The 24,016-nt window shown below is 40.7% G+C and overlaps 1 protein-coding gene across 10 annotated transcripts in view; it reads left to right on the top strand.

The window, feature by feature from the left end:
• The window catches only part of LOC122560750 (casein kinase I), a 239,730-nt gene that overhangs the window by 146,703 nt on the left and 69,011 nt on the right, over window positions 1-24,016 (top strand). The window lies entirely within an intron of this gene.

Below are 24,016 nucleotides of genomic sequence, written 5' to 3'. Positions count from 1 at the left end.
TTTAACTCATCCACTCCAGGGAAAAGACCTTTTCAATTCACCTTATCTATGACCCTCATGATTTTATAAACCTTGACCGTGATGTTTGCATCCCATGAAAGAATAAAGGGATTAGTACGGAAAAAGAAAATTCAGACATAATTCAAACCATTTTCATCCAAACGTTTTATGGGGAATCGAAAGCCATATTAAATATTTTTCACATTTGTGGTTTGTGTGGCATTAGTAGAGTAAATTACAACTTCACTGATCTATCCTCGCCATCTGAAATTAATGCCCAGATCTTATGAACTTCCCATGATAAAGTTTTCTGCTTCCTGGGACCCACAACATTTTGAGTTAAAGATTTCAGACAGTTTCAACTTAATTATCTGAATAACTAACCAGGAAATATTAGATGGAAAATTTCTATTTATTTTTGATAAATTCATTCAGGGATGTGTGCATCACTAGTCGGGCCAGCAAATATTGCCAATCCTTAATTGCCCTTAAGGTGGTTGTGAGTTACCTTCTTGAACCACTCAAGTTTATTTGGTGTAGGAGACCCACAAAGCCATTGGAGGGGGAGAGGGATGCGAGGGGGATGGAGTTCCAGGATTTTGACCCAGTGACACTTTTATAGAATGGTGATATTTTCCTGACTCAGGATGGTGAGTGGCTTGGAGAGAAAGTTGAGATGCTAGTGTCCCCATATACCTACTGCCCTTCTTATCAATAATGGTGATTTCTTTCAGTGCAACTTGTAGATTGCATATCTATCCAAAATATGTTACTGAGTATCAGTGGTGAAGGGAGTGGATATTTTACTGATGTGCCAGTCAAATGGACTGCTTTGTTCTGGATGGTGTCAAGCTTCCTGATGTTATGGAGCTGCACTCATCCAGGCAAGTGGGGAGTATTTCATTGCATCCCTGACTTATGGTGAACTGGCTATGGGATTCCTAGTCTTTAATCTGCTCTTTTAGCTACAGCATTTATATGGCTAGTCCAGTTCAGTTTCTGGCCAGTGGTAACCAATTGAGGGAGTCACTGATGGTAATGCTTTTAAGTGTCAAGAGGAGATGGTCAGATTCTCTCCTTTTGGAGGTGCTCATTTCTTGAGAATTGTCTGTAACGGTTGTTACTTGTGACTTGTTGCCTAAAGCCGAGATGATGTCCAAGTTTTGCTGCATTTGGACATAGACTACTTTAGTATCTGAGGAGTTGCAAATGGTGCTGAACATTGGTTTCTGATTGCACATTCTTACTTCTGAATATCTAAACCTTGAATAAATGTGCAATTGAGCTTGACAAGTCTCTCCCTCAAAGCAAAACTCCTTCTCCCCCATTAGACATGACTCCTTCCCACAATTGACACCAGCTACCCCACCTGACCCCTGACTGCCCGACCAGACAACGGTTTCTAAGCCAAGTCAACTTGGGGTTCGAGTGATGTGGCATTCATGTAATATAGGTCATGTGGCTAACCCACATCATCTTGCAGACTACTATAATGGGTAGCACTGAAATGGGTAGGCTGCTCAGCACATGCAGTAATTATGCATGTCCCTGATGTAATCCAGTTGTTATGAGGCTTATTGACAGACACTTCTGTAAAAGTGCTTAAAGTAACAGGAAGGATGAAGAAGTACTGTTGTTGGAGGGACCACTTTAGGGATATCCCCTGAAAAGATAGTAAACCACGTCCTTCATACACTTACATTGCACAAAGCCAACCAATACCATTGCCGCTCCCCTTCAACCCAAAGACCACGGACTTGCTTGGCTCTGAGTTTCCATTGGCCCTCTTACGTTGACCCATCTGCTGCAGTCTCAGAAGCGCCCGTTAACTTTGGGACAGCTCTGCAGGGTGTGTCTTCCTCCCCAGTGAGGGTCAGAGTTCCCAGTGTGAGATGGTTCAGGTGACTTACTGCAGTATCTTATTGCTACAACACATACTCGTTTTGGGCCTGCTAGCTGGCTGCCACCTTTTCATGTTTGTACACACAGACACACACTTACTTACCTCCTTGGCCTTGCCCTCCTCCTCCCCATCTGCTGTCATTTCTGTCCATTGTTTGAATGTCCTGAAGTATATTATTGAACAAATGTACTGGAATGTAGCAGCTAGTATATATAAAAGGGTGGTGGCATGGCTCCTCTTCCTTTGACAATCCAGTGTTATGAGGAAGCTGTTTGATTTAATGCAAGTTGAATGTGCTTGAGGAGGTCTGACTGGAAAAGCTGAGCCACAAATGTGTAGCTTGGTTGTAGTGGAGAGTGGTTTGCCACATAGGGGAGATTACCTCTCCTCTGAAAATTTGTCTAAAGTAATTCTACGTTTACAAAACTACATTATTCTGTAGAATTTCCTTGAACCTGCCATAAATTATCTTCAGTTATATAGTCACAGAGATTTTATCAGATGATAACCTAAAAAATAGAAACCGGAATAGGCCATTCGGCCCCAAACTTTTCTCCTGCCATTCTATAAGATCATTGCTGATCTGCCCTGGGCCTCAGCTCCTCTGTCAGTCCGGGAGAAAGTGAGGTCTGCAGATTCTGGAGATCAGAGTCAAGAATATGTTGCTGGAAAAGCACAGCAGGTCAGGCAGCAGCTGAGGAGCAGGAGAATCAATGTTTTGGACCAGAGCCCTCATTCCTGATGAAGGGCTCTGACCCGAAATGTCGATTCTCCTGTTCCTCGGATGCTGTCTGACCTGCTGTGCTTTTCCTCTGTCAGACCAGCTTCCCCGTAGCCCTCAACTCGTTGATATTTGAAAAATCTATCTGCCTCCTCTTTAAGTACTTTGAGTGATCTAGTGTCCACAACTCTCTAGGGTGGAGAATTCCAGACATTCACGACCTCAGAGAGGAAATTCTTTCTCATCTCAGTGTCCCTCTTTTCTGTAACTGTGTCCCCTACTTTGAGATTCCGATACAAGCGGAAACATCTCATCATCATATACCCTGTCAAGCTCCCTCAGAACTCCATATGTTTCAATAAGAACTTCTCGTGCTTCTATACTCTGATGATTAAAGACCAAACTTGTTGAGCCGTTCTTAATAACTAAATCTGGTCATCCCAGGAATCCGTCCAGTGAATCTCTATTGAACTGCCTCCAATGCCAGTATATCTTTTTTTAAATACGGGACCAAAACAGTATATACTTCTCCATGTACTGGGGTTGCAATGTCCTCGTGGTATTATCACTGCACTGTTAATCCAGAGACCTAGATAACGTTCCAGGGACATGGTTTGAATCTAACCGTGGCAGATGGTGGTATTTGAATTCAATAAATATCTGGAATCTTAACAACTACCATAAATCCATTGCCAATTGTCAGAAAAACCCACATGGTTCACTAATGTTCCTTAGTGAAAGAAGTCTGTCGCCCTTACCTGGTCTGGCCTACATGTAAAGTGGTTGACTCAACTGCCCTCTGGGCAATTAAGGATGGGCAATATATGCTGTCGAGCCAGTGACGCCCTCATCTTGTTAAAGAATTTTAAAAATGTGTGGCCTCACCAACACCCTGTACAGTTGTAACATGACTTCCCTGTTTTTAAACTCTTAATCCCTTGGCAATAAAGGCCAAACTTCCATTTGCCTTCACAGTTACCTCCTGTACCTGCATTCTTGTATTTCATGCATAAGAAAGCGGATTGTGTTGCACTGCGCTTATTCAGAATCTCTCTCAATTCAAATAATAATATGCCCTTTTGACTTCTTACCAAAGTGCATGATTTTCCTACATTAGATTCTATTTGTCAAGTTGCTTCTCCAGCAACCTAACCACGTCCCCTTGCACACTTGTAATGTCTTCATGATTATTTCATGTGTGAGCACATATCAATGAAATGCTTTAGTGAAAGTAGTTTCACAGACTGATTACAAGTTTTAAAGCAAGTGGCTTCCTCTTCTCGCTGACTGTACATGTCTGTTGTTTAATTTTTTGCTTATTTTTCCTTATGATATTTCTCCCACTCCCTCTGTTTCTGGATTCTGACTTTGGAATGACCACAACCAAACTGTGTCAACGTTAAAAACTAGAAGTAGGATATACATCACACACTCTTAGATGTGCTTTGCAACACAGGCACTTATACAAATATGCACAGAGTTAGAAAATACAAAAAAGACAGAATTTTTTCAATTCATAGCAAATTAAACGAAAAAGGAAACAACCAAGAGATACTAATCTCAAAATGGCCTTGATTTTTAAGATGGAATCACAAACACAGAAATTGTATGCAATTACAAAACGTGAGTTATTTAGCACTTCTGTGTCGGCTAATAAATTTGTTGAAGTGTCGTTCTGGCATTTTTAATTTTGGCCATAAGGAAAGACAGTACCTTTATGTGTAGGACACCTTTCATGAATTCCGGGTATTCCAAAGTGCTTCAGAGCTTGTAAAATACATTGGAAATGTAGTTAATTATTGGAGCTAACTGTGTGGTGGGTAATCTGTGCATAACAAGACCGCATGGCCAGTGATGAGGTAGGTGACCAGATATTTCTTTCAATGAATTTAAAACAGAAAATGCTGGAACACCATAGCTATGTCCCCTTGTTCAAGAAGGGGTGTAGAGACAACCCTGGTAATTATAGACCAATGAGCATTACTTCAGTTGTGGGTAAAGTGTTGGAAAAGGTTATAAGTGATAGAGTTTATAATCATCTAGAGAGGAATCAGGTGATTAGGGATAGTCAACACGATTTTGTGAAAGGTCTGTCGTGCCTCACAAACGTTATTGAGTGCTTTGAGAAGGTGACCGAACAAAGCAGTTGATGTGGTATGTATGGATTTCGGTAAGGCGTTTGATAAGGTTCCCCAAGGTAGGCTATTGCACAAAATACAGAGGCATGGGAGTGAGGGTGATTTAGCAATTTGGATGAGAAATTGGCTTGCTGAAAGAAGACAGAGGGTGGTGGTTGATGGGAAATATTCATCCTGGAGTTTAGTTACTAGTACTGTACTGCAAGGATCGGTTTCGGAGTCACTGCCATTTGTCATTTCTATAAATGACTTGGATGAGGGTGTAGAAGGATGGGTTAGTAAATTTGCGGATGACACTAAGGTTGGTGGAGTTGTGGATAGTGCCGAAGGATGTTGCAGGTTATAGAGGGACATAGATAAGCTGCAGAGCTGGACTGAGAGGTGGCAAATGGAGTTTAATGCAGAAAAGTGTGAGGTGATTCACTTTGGAAGGAGTAGCAGGAATACAGAGTACTGGGCTGATTGTAAGATTCTTGGCAGTGTAGATGAGCAGAGCGATCTTGGTGTCCATAGATCTCTGAAAGTTGCCACCCAGGTTGATAAGGTTGTTAAGGAGGCATACAATGTGTTAGCTTTTATTGGTCGAGGGATTGAGTTTCAGAGCCACGAGGTTATGCTACAAAACTCTAGTGTGGCCGCACTTGGAGTATTGAGTACTGTTCTGGCTACCGCATTATAGGAAGGATGTGGAAGCTTTGGAAAGGGTTCAGAGGCGATTTGCTAGGATGTTGCCTGGTACGGAGTACAGGTCTTACGAGAAAAGGTTGAGGGACTTGAGACTGTTTTTGTTAGAATAAGGTTGAGAGGTGACTTAATTGAGACATATGCGACAATCAGAGGAATAGATAGGGTGGACAGAAAGAGCCTTTTCCTCAAATGGTGATGGCTAGCATGAGGGGACATAGCTTTAAATTGAGGGGTGATAGGTATAGAACAGATGTCAGATGTAATTTCTTTACTCGGGCAGTAGTAGGTGTGTGGAACGGCCTGTCTACAATAGTAGTAGACTCGCCAATTTTAAGGGGATTTAAATGGTCATGGATAGACATATGGATGAAAATGGAATAGTGTAGGATAGATCGACTTCAGATTGGTTCAATAAGTTGGTGCAACATTGAGGGCCAAAGGGCCTGTACTGCGCTATAATGTTCTATGTTCTACCTCCTCAGACTGGCAGCTTCAGTGGAGAGAAAAACAGAGTTCATGTTTTGAGCGCAGTGTGACTCAGAAGAATGCTGCGTATCTCCATCGTTTCTGTTTTTATTTCAGATTTGGAGCATCTGCAGTATTTTGCTTTTATCTGTTTTAATGTTGTTCATTGAGTTGGCCAGAGCAACATTCAAATTCCTCTGCTATTCAATTTGTGCCATCATATTCATCTGAGAGGACAGATATGGTGTTGGTTTAAGGTTCCATCTGGTAGGCAGAGCCTTGGGCAGTGCAGGACCCCTTACATGAAAGTCTTGGTTTACAGTGCATTTCGTGGTTTATACATTTTGAATGGATTGGAAAGATTTCTACTTGTCATAGAATATTTCTTTTTTGAATAATGTAACGCTGTGATTTTAAATTTGAGGTCTGACGAAGGTAAGTAGAAACCCTTAAAGGAGACTGTTAGAGGTATTTGATGATGTGGGGATTGATAAGAACTTTCTTTTCTGGAGCCATCAGAAGAACTTGAACGCAATCTTTTAAACAGTCTTCCAAAGATCATTATACCTCTGTGATCTTACAAGCATGCCATTCCTTTTGTATGAAGTAATTTTTAAACCATCCTGCAATATTTAAAACAATCTTTTTCTTCACCTGAAATAAGCCGTGATTCTAAGTGAAGTTTCATGGTGAAGTGAAGCATTAACATGAATCTTTTTGGTTGTGGGATGGGATCATATGTGGTGGTGGGAGGAAGAGAAATTTCCCATCATGCTTTTCATCATTCATATAAATGATTTGGATGTGAATACAGGAGGTATGGTTGGTGAATATGCAGATGACACAAAAGTAGGTGGTGTAGTTCACAGTAAAGATTACCTCCAAGTACAATGGGACCTTGATCAATTGATTGATAACTTCTTAATCTCTCAAGGAATTAAGGGATACAGGGAGAGTGCGGGTAAGTGGCTTTGAAATGCCCATCAACCATGAATGAATGGCAGAGTGGACTCGATGGCCCAAATGGCCTTACTTCCACTCCTATGTCTTCTGGTCTTCTGATCAGATAGACCAGTTAGCTGAGGAGTGGACGATGGAGTTTAACTTAGATAAATGTGAGGTGTTACATTTTGGTAAGGCAAGCCAGGGCAGGACTTGTATGGTTAATGGTTTTTCCTTGGGGAATATTGCCGAACAGAAAGACCTTGGGGTGCAGGTGCATAGTTCTTTGAAATTAGAGTTGTAAGTAGACAGAGTGGTGAAAAAAGTGTTTGGCACGTTTGCCTTCATTTGTCAGAACATTGAGTATAGGAGTTGGGATGTCATGTTGCATCTATACCAGACATTGTTGATGCCAATTTTTAAGTACTGTATTCAATTCTGGTCACCTTCTATAGGAAGGATGTTAAACTTGAAAGGGTTCAGAAAAGGATTACAAGGATATTGTCAGGGTTGAAGGGTTTGAGGTATAGAGAGAGGCTGAATAGGCTGGGGCTGATTTCCCTGGAGCATCGGAGACTCGAGTGAGGTTTATAAAATCATGAGGTATAGATAGCGTGAATAGCCAAGGTCTTTTTCCTAGGGTGTGGGAGTCCAGAATTAGAGGGCGTAGGTTTAGGATGAGAGGGGAAAAATTTATGAAGGACCAGAGGAATAACATTTTCATGCAGAGAGGGTAGTGCATAAATGGAACAAACTGCCAGAGGAAGTGGTGGAAGTAGGTATAATTACACTATTTAAAAAGCATCTGAATGGGTTTATGAATAGGAAGGACATAGAGGGATATGGGCTAAATGTTGGCAAATGAGACTAGATCAATTTGGAATATCTGATCAGCATGAGTGAGTTTGATCGAAAGATCTGTTTCCGCATTGTGTAACTCTGACTCTATAACAGAATGCTGCTTTAAACTTGGGGTTGTGAGGGAGAAGTGAAAAAATTGCCCAAGTATCAATGAGTTCTCTATTGTGACATTTTGAGAGTGACTGGTGAATTCCATTATGTACAATTGAATAGCTTACGACAAGAACATTTAAATATCCTTCATATATGCATATTTGTATTGGTTCTATTGAAAATATCAATATTTGTAAAGAGGCTTCATGCTTAATGAGACCATACATTGTGAACACTGTAGAGAACTGATTTGTTTTCACTTTAGGACTTACATTTTTTATAACATTTGGCATTGGGGCTGTTAATGCTGCAGTGATTGAATGTGCTTTGATCTTAGTTCGACATGAAGCAAAACTATCTCTGTAAGTATGCAATTTGAGTAGATGCTTAAAATATGACTGGAAGAGTTAGCCATGAAATTAGTACATGAAACTGAAAACTCCATTTGGTATGTAGTAGAAGGTATTGTTCTTTGATAAGTAGCAATGTTCTTTGTCAATTATCATAGAGTGGTTATATCTTCAACTGGTCACTAGTGATTTCCATTCAGAATAGTAACAATAAAATTCATTATATTGAAAAATAAATGGATAGTTTAAACAGTGAAAAACAATAATTGTTAATAATTGAATAAACAATGGCCCTTTTTCTAAATAATAAATGAGGACTACATTTATTTATACAGCTACACTTGGGATTGTTTTAGACATAATTTAAAATGGTCATGCTCTTGAAAGAAGGTACTGAGTAAGTACACTATTGGATGCTGGTACTTTACATTAGACTGGAGAAGGTATCGTTTATATGGCTTTTTCCAAATACGTTTGTCTGTATTTAATTATTGTTTTTCTCATTTGGCACATTCATAGTGTTGTAATGTTTTCAATCTTTCAATCTAATTGAGTAAGAAGGAAAAGCAATGATGTTTTAGAAAAGTGAAAATAATGTGTAATCCTCTATTGGAGATATAACTGATGTTGAAAATGAGGACTGTTTCAATGTAGGAGTTACTTTGAACCTCAGAGTATAATTAGTGTTGGGTGAGATGGTCCTGCAGTGGTATTGTCACTGTCACTGGTCAAGTAAATCTCGAGGCTCAGCAAAATGCCTTGAAGACATCGGTTCAAATCTCACATGGCAGCTGGATGAAGCTGTCTCTGTGGTAGTGACCAAGAAATTGTCATTGTTGTTTAAGAAAAAAAACACAGTCTGGTTCTCAAATGCCCTTTAGTGAAGGAAATCTGCTTTCCTATCCAGTCTGGCTTATATGTGACATTCGGACCACAGCAATGATGTTGAAACTTAACTCCCTTCCAAAAGGGCTCAGCAAGTTACTCAGTTCAGGGGCAGTTGAGAATGAGCAACAAATGTTCGATTTACCAGCTACTGCCCACATATCATGACAGAACAAAGATCAAAATAATGTGTATAAATATCAATAACCATTGATTAAATTTTGTACAGGTTATAAACTTGCATTTGTTGCCAAATACTGCCAAATATGTCAAACCTGTGGAAAATACAAAAAGAAAAAAAAAGTGTTACTGTTCCTGAGCAGTTGTTTGTAATAAACTGAACATCACCTGTAGAAAGAGAACATTCTTCATTCTGATATTATAAAAAACAGTTGTCACATCTAAGATAATATTATTTTGTATGTAAGAAGACTCCATTTATTTTGGTCATTGGACAGATCCTGATATGAATGCTGTGTTCATTTTTATACCTTTGGCTTCTACATAAAACTGTTGACTTCAATAGAATTTGATCTCCACTTGTGTTTTACTCAGCCTCTCTATCCTGAACTTGTATATGATTCTGGCACAGCATCTAAGTGAAATTGAACACATCCATCCTGTTATTCTGAGCCAATGAAACAGGTGGATTTGGGAGAATTTTGCTAACTAAGTCACCTTGTGTCTCTTTCACAAAAGTACAAATGATTTATTGCAGTTTGAATGCATAGTACGTGAAAAACAATGATGAACAAAAAAAAATTGTTCATGCCTATTACGTTGCTGGAATTAAAAAGTGTTAGGCAAATCAGCAACTCCAGTCACTCAAGTCTTGTTACAGAATCCACAGGAGTAAAAAAGCGCTTTAGTGTTTTTAGTGTGCATGCTGTTATTATCTCCCTCTCCCATACACTGTGGCTGAGTCGGTTCTTAAGTCTTTGCTCAAACTATGTATGATCTTAGGCTGGAATCTACATAGTATAGGTAATGTAAACTTCTAATAGTGTATCTTCTCTCTTGCACTGTGTCTCTTTCTCCACATAGAAAGGAAAATATTGTAGAGCTGTCATGGTTGATTATTAATCCATGCCTTGGAATTCCCAACTGCAGTTGTTTAACTGTTGTACCTTCTATAAGATGCAGCATTATATTTTAGTCCTCTCCTTTTAAAGCTAGCAAGTGTCTGAATTGTTTCATGTCCATTTCATTGCACATTCCTGTGTCACTTGTCATTCACTGAGTTGAGTACGCATTATTGACTCGCTTCAGTAGCCTACTGAAGAACATGTTACTGAAAAGTAGGTTTAAAGTAATGTACTTTGACAAAATCTCAAGTTGATGCAAGGTCACATTCCTGGAGCTCCTGTCCTCATTCCTACCTTCCATGGATTCTAACAGTACAAAAAGCAAAATCTGGATAGAAATGGCAACACCAAAGTAACCCTGACTGTGCACGAGATGATGCAGGTTGATCTGCTATAACACTCATTTCATTAATGCAAATTTGCCACAATGTGATTGGCGAATTGGGGACATTATTTATGAACCGTGAACTTTTCAAATGTGTATTGGCTGTAACGCGATTGTATCGCCAACACTTGAAGTGCTGTTTCTAAGCCTTGATTTTCCTATAACACGGGATTGCACAAGAACGCAATCATTGTGTGATGGAAGAACTACCTGTTAACAGAGGCTCAGTCCACACTTTGTGACAGCTTTATTTCAGTTAACTACATCCCATGCGACACTTGTACCACTGATTTATATATGTTTTAATCAGCCTGTTCAGAGTAGTTGTGACACACGTCTGCAGCAGGTAGAGTTGAACCCATGTGTCTTAGTTCAGCGATGAGGTCACTAGCACAGCATCATAGGAGCCCTCTATCGCCACTGCTTAGTAGCATCTAATAATTTCATAAACACATGATATTCAATTAACACTTAACTAATATACCATCACCTGTTCCCTCATTCCCTTGAACCCATCAAGCCCATTGCTCCAGACCTTATTAGCTCATTACAAATCCACCTTTTTACTCTTCAAACCAATCTACATAAAAAATAGTAATTAATAACAAATAAGACATACTAAATGACACATACTATATTCACATCTTTTTCTCATTCTCACATTTTGTTGTGTGTATGTCATAAAATAATGACTTATTCTTAATGTTGCACGTGATGGGTATTGATGCTGAATCCCTTTAGAATTTCTTTCTATGTTTTCATGAAGAAAAATGCCAAAAGTAAATGTTTCTGTTGTTAAGGTACTACTCATCTGATTATCTCTGCTTCCTAAACTAAAGATTGATATTTGTCTCCCTACTCAAAAGGGGTAAAAATATACCTGGAGACAACCTGTCACAGAGGTTTGTATGAAAAGCATCACATAAAACAACAAGTTTAATGTTTTTGGCATCTCCCAATGGTGGAAACTAAAACACAATGTTCCATTTTTAATTTTTTCCAATGTTTTGTTTGGCTGAATAAAATCCTTCCACCTTGGGAATTTTAACAGTTGTACTCTACTCTATTACTTTACAACTGGCATCTGGACTTGTCTGGTTGCATAGCCAAATCAGCTGTCTAATTAAACTCTGCAATTCCTCCATTTTTGTTGTTGAAGCACCTGCATCTTTTTCTGAGGCCCTGTTTTGATAAATAGTAGGGGAGCTAACATTTTCCAAATAAGATTGCTGATGCCAAGTGACACTTGACAATTGATTTCCAATTCATTGTACTTAGAAACTTCGCAAACCTGTCTTCTGTCTTCTAACTTTTAAATTCTGCTTTCAATGGATTTATGGCAATGTTTCAAGTTTACTGCTCCCATCCCGTTAAAAATAAAACCATCTGAATGCATCATAAAGATGTCTGGAAGCTGCCCCTCATTGTTCAGTAAATCATGGCTGGATCTTCTTTCAGTTGAAGACAACCCAATTTTAATCAAACAGACCTTACTGAGAAATCCAACTCTAGTAGCATAATTTAGGCAAATGTATACTTTTAACTTCCAAAGTGTCCCCACTGTACCTCATTTTGAAGATGAATAAATATTTTCATATTGAATCAATTTCCCTGCAGAAATGTGGTTTTAGTATCAATTGATGTAGATTCCTAAGCCTTTGTTGCTAACAAAGCCAAGAAAACTTTCAAAGTTGCATTTCTTGCTGTCAGTGAATCTACCCTTGTATCTTGATTCCCAGTTTCTTGAAATCCTTGTGTCAGTATCCTTGCTTTATCTTAAACGTCCTTAAGGGGATACCTTTTCCATGCATGGTCGCCTATAAATTCCCAGTTAGTACTGTATTTCATAGATTTGGTAACTGCTGTTATCTAAATACTCTATCTTACTTTCTATCTCTTTCCAGACTGCTACTGTTTCAATTTCTCTCCTATCAATAAGATTATCTAAAACATTCTTGATTTTGTTTTTAAGGGCATGTTCGCTCCCATTATTTGTGCTTGCAATGCATTTTCTTGTGTTCCAATTTTGTATTTCATGGGCCTAATCTCTTGCCCCAGCCCTTCATCCTGTATGTTCATCCAGCTTATATATTTTCCAGTGGCCTTCCTTGCTCTACTTATAATAGTCACATTTCCCCATTGACTAGTTCTTTCTGGTAAATATTTAACTTTAGTACCAATTTTTGGCAGTTGACCTTTGGGACCAGTGAGGTCTCATTGTTCATCATCAGTCAGATGGTAATTTACAACAGTTTTATCCTTACGTCTGTGCAGCGTCTGCAGTATGAAATTGTCAATTTTGATGATTTCTTCAGAAACTGCAAATTTGTATTCCATACCAAGCAACCTTGAAGTTTGTACCCAAACAGTCTGATTCCTTTTTGTTTGTCTTTACCAATAACAATGCCACAGAAGATTAGATTATATTACAGTGTGGAAACAGGCCCTTCGGCCCAACAAGTCCACACCAACCCGCCGAAGCGCAACCCACCCATACCCCTACATTTACCCTTTACCTAACACTACGGACAATTTAGCATGGCCAATTCACCTGGCCTGCACATCTTTGGACTGTGGGAGGAAACCAGAGCACCCGGAGGAAACCCACACAGACACGGGGAGAACGTGCAAACTCCACACAGTCAGTCGCCTGAGGCGGGAACTGAACCCGGGTCTCTGGCGCTGTGAGGCAGCAGCGCTAACCACTGTGCCACCGTGCCGCCCAAAACATTAGAGATTTCCAAATGAAGTTTTGCATACAATATACTGAATTCCCTAATGTACTTTTTCATATTATAGGAGTCCCCAATTTATGAACGTCTAACTTCCAAACACTCATAGTTACGAACACGGCCCATATGTGGTTGTAAATTGAAAGACCCAACAGTAACATTTCTGGTACTTTAAGTCAGCTGCTTGACATTGTCCTGCATTGTGTTCTGACCGCATCCAAATTGGTTTGTGAATGGACTCCAGAATGGAACCCGTTCGCACTCCAAAGATTGCCCGTACCTATCTCAGCCTTTCTAAGTTTAATATAAACTGATCACAGTTCATAAAGTCAAAAAAACATCTTTTTCTTTTGATAAATGTTGTCCATGAAAGTTAACAATCTGTCCAAATCTTCATCTGTGTTCGAATCATCAGGCTCCAATTCTGAAAAAAAAATTGCTTCCATGGTAACAGATTATGGATTTGATTTGAATAACCACCCCCTGTTTTGTGATAATGAGCCTTGTGACCAGTGGAAGAATAAAATCATAATGTGGACCTGGGTCATTTCTTTGCCAACTATGAAACATAATGTGGCCTTAGCATTCCAAGAAAAGAAGTGCAGTAGAATATAACTATTTTAAAACAATTTAACCCTAAGTCCATACTTCCAGCGAGGCTTCATTTTATAGAATCCCTATAGAGCTGATGCAGGCCTCCAAAGACCATTCCATCCAGACTCATTCACCATCTGTTCCCTCCGCCTCTTATTCACTGTAATCCTGCATTTCATATGACTAATCCACCTAACCTACGTATTCTGGAAACCAATGGCAATTTAGCATGGCCACTCAACCTAATCTGCACATCTTTGGATTGTGGGAGGAAATCTACACAGACATAGAGGATGTGTCAACTCCACACAGATAGTTACCTGAGGTGCTGTGAGGCAGCACTGCTAACCACTGAGCCACCGTGCCACCCCTTCTAAGTTTCAATTAAACACACTCCATAAACTTATAGCTGCACTGATTACTGCCTCCAATTTTTATATGATCAACTTACACCAAATTAAACCTTAATTAATATATCCATCATCTGTTCCTTCATTCCATTTAGTCTCAAAGATTTCTTCATGCCATATTAGTTTATAACACTATTGACCCTACAAAATCATCCATACCAACATCTGAGGCCTTGTGCCAAAACTGGTCAAGCAACAGCCAGTTAAAATCACAAGATCATATCTCACAGACATTATCTTAGACACCAGTTTCACTATCCTAGGGTACACCAGTAGGACAGACCCAGCTGAGGGGATAGCGTAGTGGTATACAATGGTTGCCCTGAGAGAACCCAGTATTGTGCATTGTTTGAAGTCTAATGGCACTAAGTTAAAATGGGAAAGGAAATCTCCTGATTTCCACATACCTTTCCCTCTTGGTTGATGAAGCAGTTTTCCTTCATGTTGAAAACCAGTTGGAAGAAACATTGAAGGTGCCAATGTACCTCTGGAGGAGACACGTCCATGTGCAGCACCATTACTGAATGAACTGACCCAGTCTTAAACGGCATAGTTTCTCAGCTGGTCTACATAGGTAGTGAGGACTTCACTAAGGAAGATAAATTGTGAGGACAAGATTGTGTAAGCCTGTGTGTTGGAAATGTATCTCTATTGCAGTATAGTGGTAGAACCAGTCTTTGTGGGGACGCAATCTCTTTTTCACATTGAAGATACTCTCCAGCACATTGTGTGGCACTACCTCCTACCCAAATGGGATTGATTTCAAACTGGTGTACCCTGTCCATTAAAAGCAGGACAAATCTAACCCAGATAATTGCCAGCCCATTAGTTTATACGTGATCTTCAGGAAAGAGATGGGAAGAATACCATCAATGGTAACACCAAATGATAATTGTTCAATGACTGTGTGCTTACAGATACACGGTTTGGGTTCCACCAGAGCCAGTCAGTTATTTACCTGATTACAGCCTTTGTCAGAGTATGGCCAAAAGAACTAAACTCCAGAGATGAAGTGAGAGTGACATCAAGACAGCATTTGACAGAGTATAGCATCAAGGAGCCCTGGTAAAACTGAAGTGACTAAGAATCATGGGAAACTCTCCATTGGTTGGATTAATACCTGCCACAAAAAAAGGTGTTTGCTGTTGTCGGAGGTCAATCATTTCTGTTCCAGGACACCTATCTAGGAGTTCCTCGTGTTTCTCATTTTTAATCAGCCTGTTCAGATATGTTAGGACACATCTCTGAAGCAGGTGTTACTTGAAAAAATGCCCTCCTAGCCTCAAGTTCCTCAGAGTAGATTCCTTGGCAGACCTTCCCTCCATCATAAAGTCAGATTGTTGCTGATGATTGCGAGTGCGGAGTGCTGCTTGTGATTCAGATATTGAAGGAACCCGAGCCAAGACCTGAAAACACACAAGCGGATGAGTGGCAAGTAATAACTGTGCCACACAAGTGGCAGTGAACCACTACTTGACATTGATTGGCAATGCCAATGCTGAATAACCAAATATCAATCCTCTGGGGTTAGCATTGACCAGTAATTGGACCAGCCATGTAAATATAGAGGTTTCAAGAAAATGCCAGTTGATCGAAATAACAAGTTAACAGAAGAAATTGAAAACTTAGTAAAACACTTGAATTGAATTTATAGTAGTGAATGCTTGCTATAATGAGTGATTAGAGGATTTTGTAACAGCTAGTCCAACTGATGGAGAAATTCTGCTAAAAAGTGACACTTCTGCTGAAATGTCTGCTAACAAAAGTGCAAATCTACTTTGAAAGTTCAGATTTCAATGGGCATGACGAGGACTTCAAGTTCACTCATGCGTCCGTGTATAATATAGTGCCTCCTTTGCTAATGGAGCTTCTCCCTGCTTCCGGTGGGATCTGCGGTTCCCATCCATGGTTTAAGCTGGAGCTGACTGAAACCAGTGGGAATTCATTGAAACTAATTATTGAACACTCCGTAGTGTGTGACTTTGGTCTTAAGACTAAGCTGGCCCACCCTTCAAGGATCGTTCAAAATCAATTTTAGTTTCTTATTTGCAGAAGAAGAATGAAATTTGACCTCTCCCTTTGTCTTCATCAGATTAGCTGAATATTTGTTGAGGCCCTTTTTACTAGTAACATCCTAGATGAACTTTAACAAGCTTGAGTCATGTGACTTTCTTTTTATATAGTTTCCATTTGGATGTTTTGAAGATTTTTCCATCCCACCATTGCTGCAAGTTGGGATGACTACCTTAAATGCTCTTTTCCTTGTGGAGGAAACCTTTATTTTCTGCTCAATCCTGCAAAGGAAATGACTAACAAATCAGTTTATGATTTTGACTTCAACTTTCAATGCAAGTGTTCAAAGCATCTTCCTGGAATTCACAGTTCTTTGATTGTGGACAGTATTTCTGTCTCGTGTTTATTTAAGGTTATTGTTAAAGCAGAGTAATATGTTATATCAGAGTATGAATGAGTCAACTCAAGTGAGAACTAAGCAATGAGCTCCTGATTTTAATCATTCCATCGTGGGTAGTTATCAGTTGCGTTTGTGCACTTCCCCACAAGAGGGCAGAAGTGAGGTTGGTTAAAGACACAATCGATTCATTGAAATTATAGCTCCCCTTGTTTTAATAATACAGGTTATTCCATGGATGTTTGGAAAAATTTGTAAGATTGCTTATGAGGGAAATCAGGAGGGCAAAATGGGGACATGAGATAGCTTTGGCAAATAGGGTTAAGGTGAATCCAAAGGGTTTTTACATTAAGGACAAAAGGGTAACTAGGGAGAGAATAGGGTTCCTCAAAGATCAGCAAGGCAGCCTTTGTGTGGAGCCGCAGGAGATGGGAGAGATACTAAATGAGTATTTTGCATCAGTGTGTACTGTGGAAAAGGACATGGAAGGTATAGCATGTTGGGAAATAAATGGTGACATCTTGAAAAATGTCGATATTACAGAAGAGGAAGTGCTGGATGTCTTGAAACGCATAAAAGTGGATAAATGCCCAATACACTAGAGCTCTGTGGTAAGCTAGGGAAGTGATTGATGGGCCCCTTGCTGAGTTATTTATATCATCAGTAGTCACAGATGAGGTGCTGGAAGACTGGAGGTTGGCTAACATGGTGCCACTGTTTAAGAAAGGTGATAAGAACAATCCAGGGAACTATAGACCGGTGAGCCTGACGTCAGTGGTGGACAGGTTGTTGGAGGGAATCCTAAGGGACAGGATGTACATGTATTTGAAAAGGCGAGGGCTGATTAGGGATAGTCAACATGGCTTTGTATGTGGGAAATCATATCTCACAAACTTGTTTGAGTTTCTTGAAGAAGTAACAAAGAGAAATCATATCTCACAAACTTGTTTGAGTTTCTTGAAGAAGTAACAAAGAGGATTGATGAGAGCGGAGTGGTAGACATGATCTATATGGACTTCAGTTAGGCGCTCGACAAGGTTCCCCATGGGAGACTGGTTAGCAAGGTTAGATCTCATTGGAATACAGGGAGAACTAGCCATTTGGATACAGAAATGGCTCAAAGGTAGAAGACAGAGGATGGAGGATTGTTTTTCAGACTGGAGGCCTGTGACCAGTGGAGTGCCACAAGGATCATTACTTTTCATTTATATAAATGATTTGGATGTGAGATTAAGGGGTATAGTTCGTAAGTTTGTAGATGACACCAAAATTGGAGGTGCAGTGGACAGCGAAGAAGGTTATAACGGATTACAACGGGATCTTGATCAGATGAGCCAATGGGCTGAGGAGTGACAGATGGAGTTTAATCTAGCTAAATGCGAGGTGCTGCATTTTGGGAAAGCAAATCTTAGCAGGACTTGTACCCTTAATGGTAATGTCCAAGGGAGTGTTGCTGAATGATGAGTCCTTGGAGTGCAGGTTCATAGCTACTTGAAAGTACAGTCGCAGGTAGATAGGATAGTGAAGAAGGTGATTGGTATGCTTTCCTTTATTGGTCAGAGTATTGAGTACAGGAGTTGGGAGGTCATGTTGCGGCTGTACAGGACATTGGTTCGGCCACTTTTGGAATATTGTGTGCAATTCTGGTCTCCTTCCTATCGGAAGGATATTGTGAAACTTGAAAGGGTTCAGAAAAGATTTCCAAGGACGTTGATAAGTTTGGTGAATTTGAGCTACAGGGAGAGGTTGGATAGTCTGGGGCTGTTTTCCCTGGAGCATCGGAGGCTGCTGGGAGACCTATTGTGGTTTATAAAATCATGAAGGGCATGGATAGGCAAGGTCTCTTCCCTGGCGTGGGGAGTGCAGTACTGGAGGGCATAGGTTTAGGGTGAGAGGGGAAAGATATAAAAGAGACCGAAGGGGCAACTTTTTCACACAGAGGGAGGTGCGTGTCTGGAATGGGCTGCCAAAGGAAATGATGGAGGTGAGTACAATTGCAGCATTTATAAGGCATCTGGATGGGTACATGAATAGGAAGGGTTTAGAGGGATATTGGCTGGGGGCTGGCAGGTGGGACTAGATTAGCTTGGGATATCTGGTCAGCATGGACGAGTTGGAATGAAGGTTCTGTTTCCGAGCTGTACATCTCTATGACTCTAAGTATGTTCAAGCAGTAAATGATGATATCTTATGAGTCCACTTCTAGTCAAAGAGCCAGATGCAGGGTTAGTATGGACATCCTCAGAATTTGGCGATTCTTATTATCTCGTTGGTGCTTAAGGGATCTTCTGCAGTTGCTCCACATCCTCTAGCGTGCAGGTCAGATCTCACATGTTTGGCATGGATGGTCCTCAAATGATAATAGATCATCATAGAATCTTTATAGTGTGGAATCAGACCATTTGGCCCATCAAGTCCACACCGACCCTCAGAAGCGTATCCAACGCAGACCCATTCCCTTATTACTTTACATTTGCCCCTGACTAATGCACCTAGCCTACATATCCTTAAACACTATGGGCAATTTAGCATCGCCAGTTCACCTAACCTGCACATCTTTGGATTGTGGGAGGAAACCAGAGCAACCGGAGGAAACCCACGCAGGCACAGGGAGAATGTGCAAACTCCACACAGTTGCCAAAGGCTATAATCAAAACCGGGTCCCTGGTGCTGTGAGGCAGCAGTGCTAACCACTGAGCTGCCCTGCTGCCCCCAAACCCCTGTTGAACCAAGTATTATTGCTCGTCTCTAGGTGGAAGAGGATGGTTGCACTGTTTCTCTCTCTGAAAGGTCTGCAATTCAGGAATTTCCACTGCTCCTTTCTCACTTTTTATCATTTGTATCCTTGCTGTTTGAGGACAGAAAGGGCCACCGGGAGGTTGGAGGCTAGTCCAGAAATAACCCAAAGGCGTGGAGTAAATGGTCGACTGTATCAGACTGTTTCTTGAAGCTGTTAGTAATTTTTTGTTTTATTGCCTATAGTATTTAAAACTGAATTATAAGCTGAAATAACTAGTTTCTAAATGGGAATGAAGATTCAAGATCAAAAGTAATAAAATACAATTTATATCAATGTTTGAATGAATTTTGTCAAGTTATCATCAAAATTAATCTGTGAGGGCAGTTGAGAGAGTTGACTCTTGCCAATCTCAATTTTAGTGCAATGCTGTGGTATCTACTACAGAGATAATAAATATTAGAAACATCCATCATATAGCATTACAGATTTCTTAATGTTCTGGTGCAGCCTTCATCAGACCTGGCATGACTAACCTGTAGAATTCCTGAAAAATAATTGAAAATGACTCCTATTAGTTTAGTTTCCAATTTGCTTCTATGTTTTATTCACTCATGGGACATGGTTGTCGCTGGCTGGCCAGCAATTATTGCCCATGCCTAGTTACATTTTGAAATGTGGTGGTGAACTGTCTTCTTGAATGCTGCAATTCACATGCTGTGGGTTGAGCCATAATGCCATTATGGAGTGAATTTCAGGATTTTGACCCAATGACACTGAAAGAACAGTGATCTATTTCCTAGTCAGGACAGTGAGTGGCTTGGACGGGAACTTGCAGGTGGTGGTGTTCCCGTGTAACTGCTGCCCTTGATCTTCTATACGGAAGTAGTCATGCGTTTGGAAGGTGCTGTCTAAAGATATTTGAATTTCTGTGGTGGTACTGAGAGTCGGTGGTGGAGTGAGTGAGTGTTTGTGAATGTAGTTTCAAGCTGCTTGAGTGTTGTTTGAGCTGCACCCATCCAGACAAGTGGAGAATATTCCTTGCAGATGATGGCCAGACTCTGGGGAGTCAGGAGGTGAGTTACTCACTGCAGCATTCCTAGCCTCTGACCTGCTATTGTGGCCACTTTTTCCAAACATCGGTAGAGTAACCTGTGTTTGTGTGGCGGGTCCGGTTGAGTTTCTGGTTAATGATAACCCACAGAATTTTGATAGTGAGAGACTCAGTGGTGGTAATACAATTGAATGTCAAGGAGTGGTGGTTAGACCGTCTCTTACAGAAGATGATCATTGCCTGGCATTTGTGTGGCACGACTGTTACTTGCCATTTGTCAGCCCAAGCCAGGATATTGTCCAGATCTTGTTGCATTTGAACATGGACTACTTCAGTATTTGAGTAATCACAAATAGTGCAGAAAATTGTGCAATCATTGGCAAGCATCCCCACTTCTGACCTTATGATGGTGGGTAGGTCATTGATGAAGCAGCTGAAGATGGTTGAGCCCAGGACACTATCCTGAGAAATTCCTGCAGAGATGTCCTGGAGCTGAGGTGACTGACCTCCAACAACCACAACCATCTTCCTGTGTGCCAGATATGACTCCAACCAGTGAAAATTTGCATTTGATTCCCATTGATTCCAGTTTTGCTAGAGCTCCTCGATTGAATGTGACCTTGATGTCAAGGCCTATCACTCGCCTGACCTTCCTTCTGTATGTATTTTCTTTTTTATTCCCTAATGTGATTCATTGACTATAGGTTGAATTTTACAATCCCTTTGTCAGCCATGTTTTGCAGAGCGAAGCAGATAATGGACCAAATATTGTTTGAGGGCTCCTCTTTGGATTTTCTCAAGGATTACTTTTAGATTTTCAGGGACTAGTCTTTGGTTTTTAGAAGCTATATTTTCATTCTTATTAATTCCTTTATTCGATGAAGTGGTCACTTGGTAACAATATGCTTTGGCATTGGATATTTGGATCCATGCAGAAACATAATTTGTAGAATTCATCACTGCCCTCAATAATCAATTCCCCATTAAATTTAAAGCCACAACACAATTAAGGCATTACTTTGCTAGATACCACAGTATGTAAATTGGTACAAGACAACAGGAATACACGAAGAACAAAAGTTTTTTTTTCCAAAATAATTTGCATACTTCTGTATGCAGAAGCGATAACCCTGAATACATCTTCCAGATGGGTGACATCGCAGGTAGTGTGCTTCCATCACATAATATTGCTACCTTTTTTACTGCATCACAGACTGCAATCTCTGATTTTAAATTTAAGAGTTCACACTGTCTTTGCAAAGAGCCAATTACCTCAGTGATGTAAAGTTTTATTGCTTCCCACTTATCAGTGTTCTTTTTTTGTTGTTGATAGCTGCTAAACTGTCAGTCACCACCATCTCTGCCCCACCCAAAACCTATCATGTAGTCTCTTCCACCCATAACCCTTTCGCATCTCTCTCACCTAACCTCACACCCATCGTGCAGCCTCTTCTTCCCCGCACCATAGCTCCCTTGCAGTTGTTGTTTTCCCCCTATTCTCACTGTGTATTTCTTTCTCTCCCTGCACAATCTTCCTTCATGACCTCTCCTGCTCCAATGCTCCTGATAAATGGTCCATACCCTGTAACGATGAGATGGAACTCCTGCCCTTAGCTAATGGTCCCTTGATCCCAGTCTTGGCTGAAGTAACTCCCTCAGGAGTTCTTCCACTGTAATCCTAGCAGTCTTTCCTAGCTACTTCTCCAGTCATGATCTAGTTCTCTGTCATGCTTGCTGTTAAAAGGTTCAGATTGAGAGCAAAAAAATTGCAATTGGCTCACCCTTCCTTCCTTTTTTTTATTTGAGGGTAGATTTTCTCTTATTGGTCACTCATGTGTAAGTTGTGTGCTATGGTTTGCAGATTTTTGGGGGGCAGATTCACTGCCCCTGGGTACGTTGAGGAACACTTCTAAACAAGTCCCTTTGAGAGGAGATGTGTGTGTGCCATTTTTCCAACAATAGTTAACAGCCAATTAAGATTGTTAGTGAACCAGTTGACTTTAGATTAGATTAGATTCTCTACAGTGTGGAAACAGGCCCTTCGGCCCAACAAGTCCACACTGCCCCTCTGAAGAGAACCCCACCCAAACCCATTCCCCTACCCTATCTTTACCCCTGACTAACACACCTAACAATGTGGGCAATTTAGCATGGCCAATTCACCTGACCTGCACATCTTTGGATTGTGGGAGGAAACCAGAGCACCTGGAGGAAACCCACGCAGACACAGGGCAAATGTGCAAACTCCACACAGACAGGCTGGAATCGAACCAGGACCCTGGTGCTGTGAGGCAGCAGTGCTAACCACTGAGCCACCGTGCTGCCCCATAGTATGCTGCCTATACCATAAAATGGTGCGGACATCTGCGTGAAATCCAGATGGTTCCTTTCTAAAATAATTCTGGCAAAGGCAGGAGGGGGCCAGTCCCTCTTTTGCTGGGTGCCTTGAGTGCATCAGGACCCCCACATCCCCAACATATTCTTGCTTGCCTGGTCCCCAAACGCCACATTCTGCCTTCTCCTGACCCTCAGTTGCTGTCACATTTCTCTGTGGGCAGCAGTTTTGGTGCTGATGGGACAGGCAGAGTCACTGGCCATTCGGATCAACCGACAATACTTAGGAGTGGGACTTCCATTCAGAAGCAGAAGTCTGACCCTCCCTCACTCCATCTCAGAGTGGCTGATGGATCAGGGAAACTCCGTCCTAAAGGCTCATCTAATCTTTGGTTGTCTTATTATTGATAAAATCTATGGGTAATCTTACTGGCCCTTACAACACTACAGTAATGCATCCTTGAACAGGAACAAACAGCAAGACTACTGGGCTGCAGCTCAGATGTAGTGAAATCAAACCCATAAAATAAGAAAGCTTTGAACAAGTAAGACGGCATAGCATACTACAGATGTTATAGTGCAATTTATTTTTCAAAGCTCTCAAGACTAACCCCTATATGTTCCTTGCTTTTAGGATTGTTGGCATGGTTAATGGTCTGGCTTTTTGTTGTGTCTGAGTAGATACAGTTGGAGTCAAAAAGCCTGATGCAACTACTATTTATACCAGGATCCTGAATATATACTGGCTATGTTTGACCACTGATCACAGTTGAGCAAAGAAAAAAAATTTCAAGAGGATAAGTTTTCAATGGAACTGTTGGCATTCATTTTGATTGCATTTGTTGCAGTGTTATAGAACTGCTGCAAAAGCAGACCAGTAATGGGGAGGTGATGGCCTAGTGGTATTATTGCTGGACTATTAACCCAGAGACCCAGATAATGTTCTGAGGAACTGGGTTGGAATCCTGCCGCAGCAAATGGTGGAATTTTCATTCAATCTGGAATTGAGAATCTAATGATGACCATGAATCCATTCTCAAATGTCGGAAAAACCCATCTGGTTCACTCATGTCCTTTTAGGGAAGGAAGCTGCCATCCTTACCCGGTCTGGCCTTCAGGCACAAAGCGAGGTGCTTGATATTTTAGGGATGGGCAACAAATGCTGTCCAGCCAGTGATGCCTTCATCCTGTAAATGAATAAAAAAGCTAAAGTCTTTCTTGTCACTATTT

Source organism: Chiloscyllium plagiosum, unplaced genomic scaffold (assembly GCF_037043375.1).
Source record: "Chiloscyllium plagiosum isolate Xiang-an unplaced genomic scaffold, Cpla_swu_hap1 HiC_scaffold_2, whole genome shotgun sequence".
Taxonomy (NCBI): domain Eukaryota; kingdom Metazoa; phylum Chordata; class Chondrichthyes; order Orectolobiformes; family Hemiscylliidae; genus Chiloscyllium; species Chiloscyllium plagiosum.
Note: the sequence above shows the minus strand (reverse complement) of the source record. Positions and strands in the feature narration are given on the sequence as shown.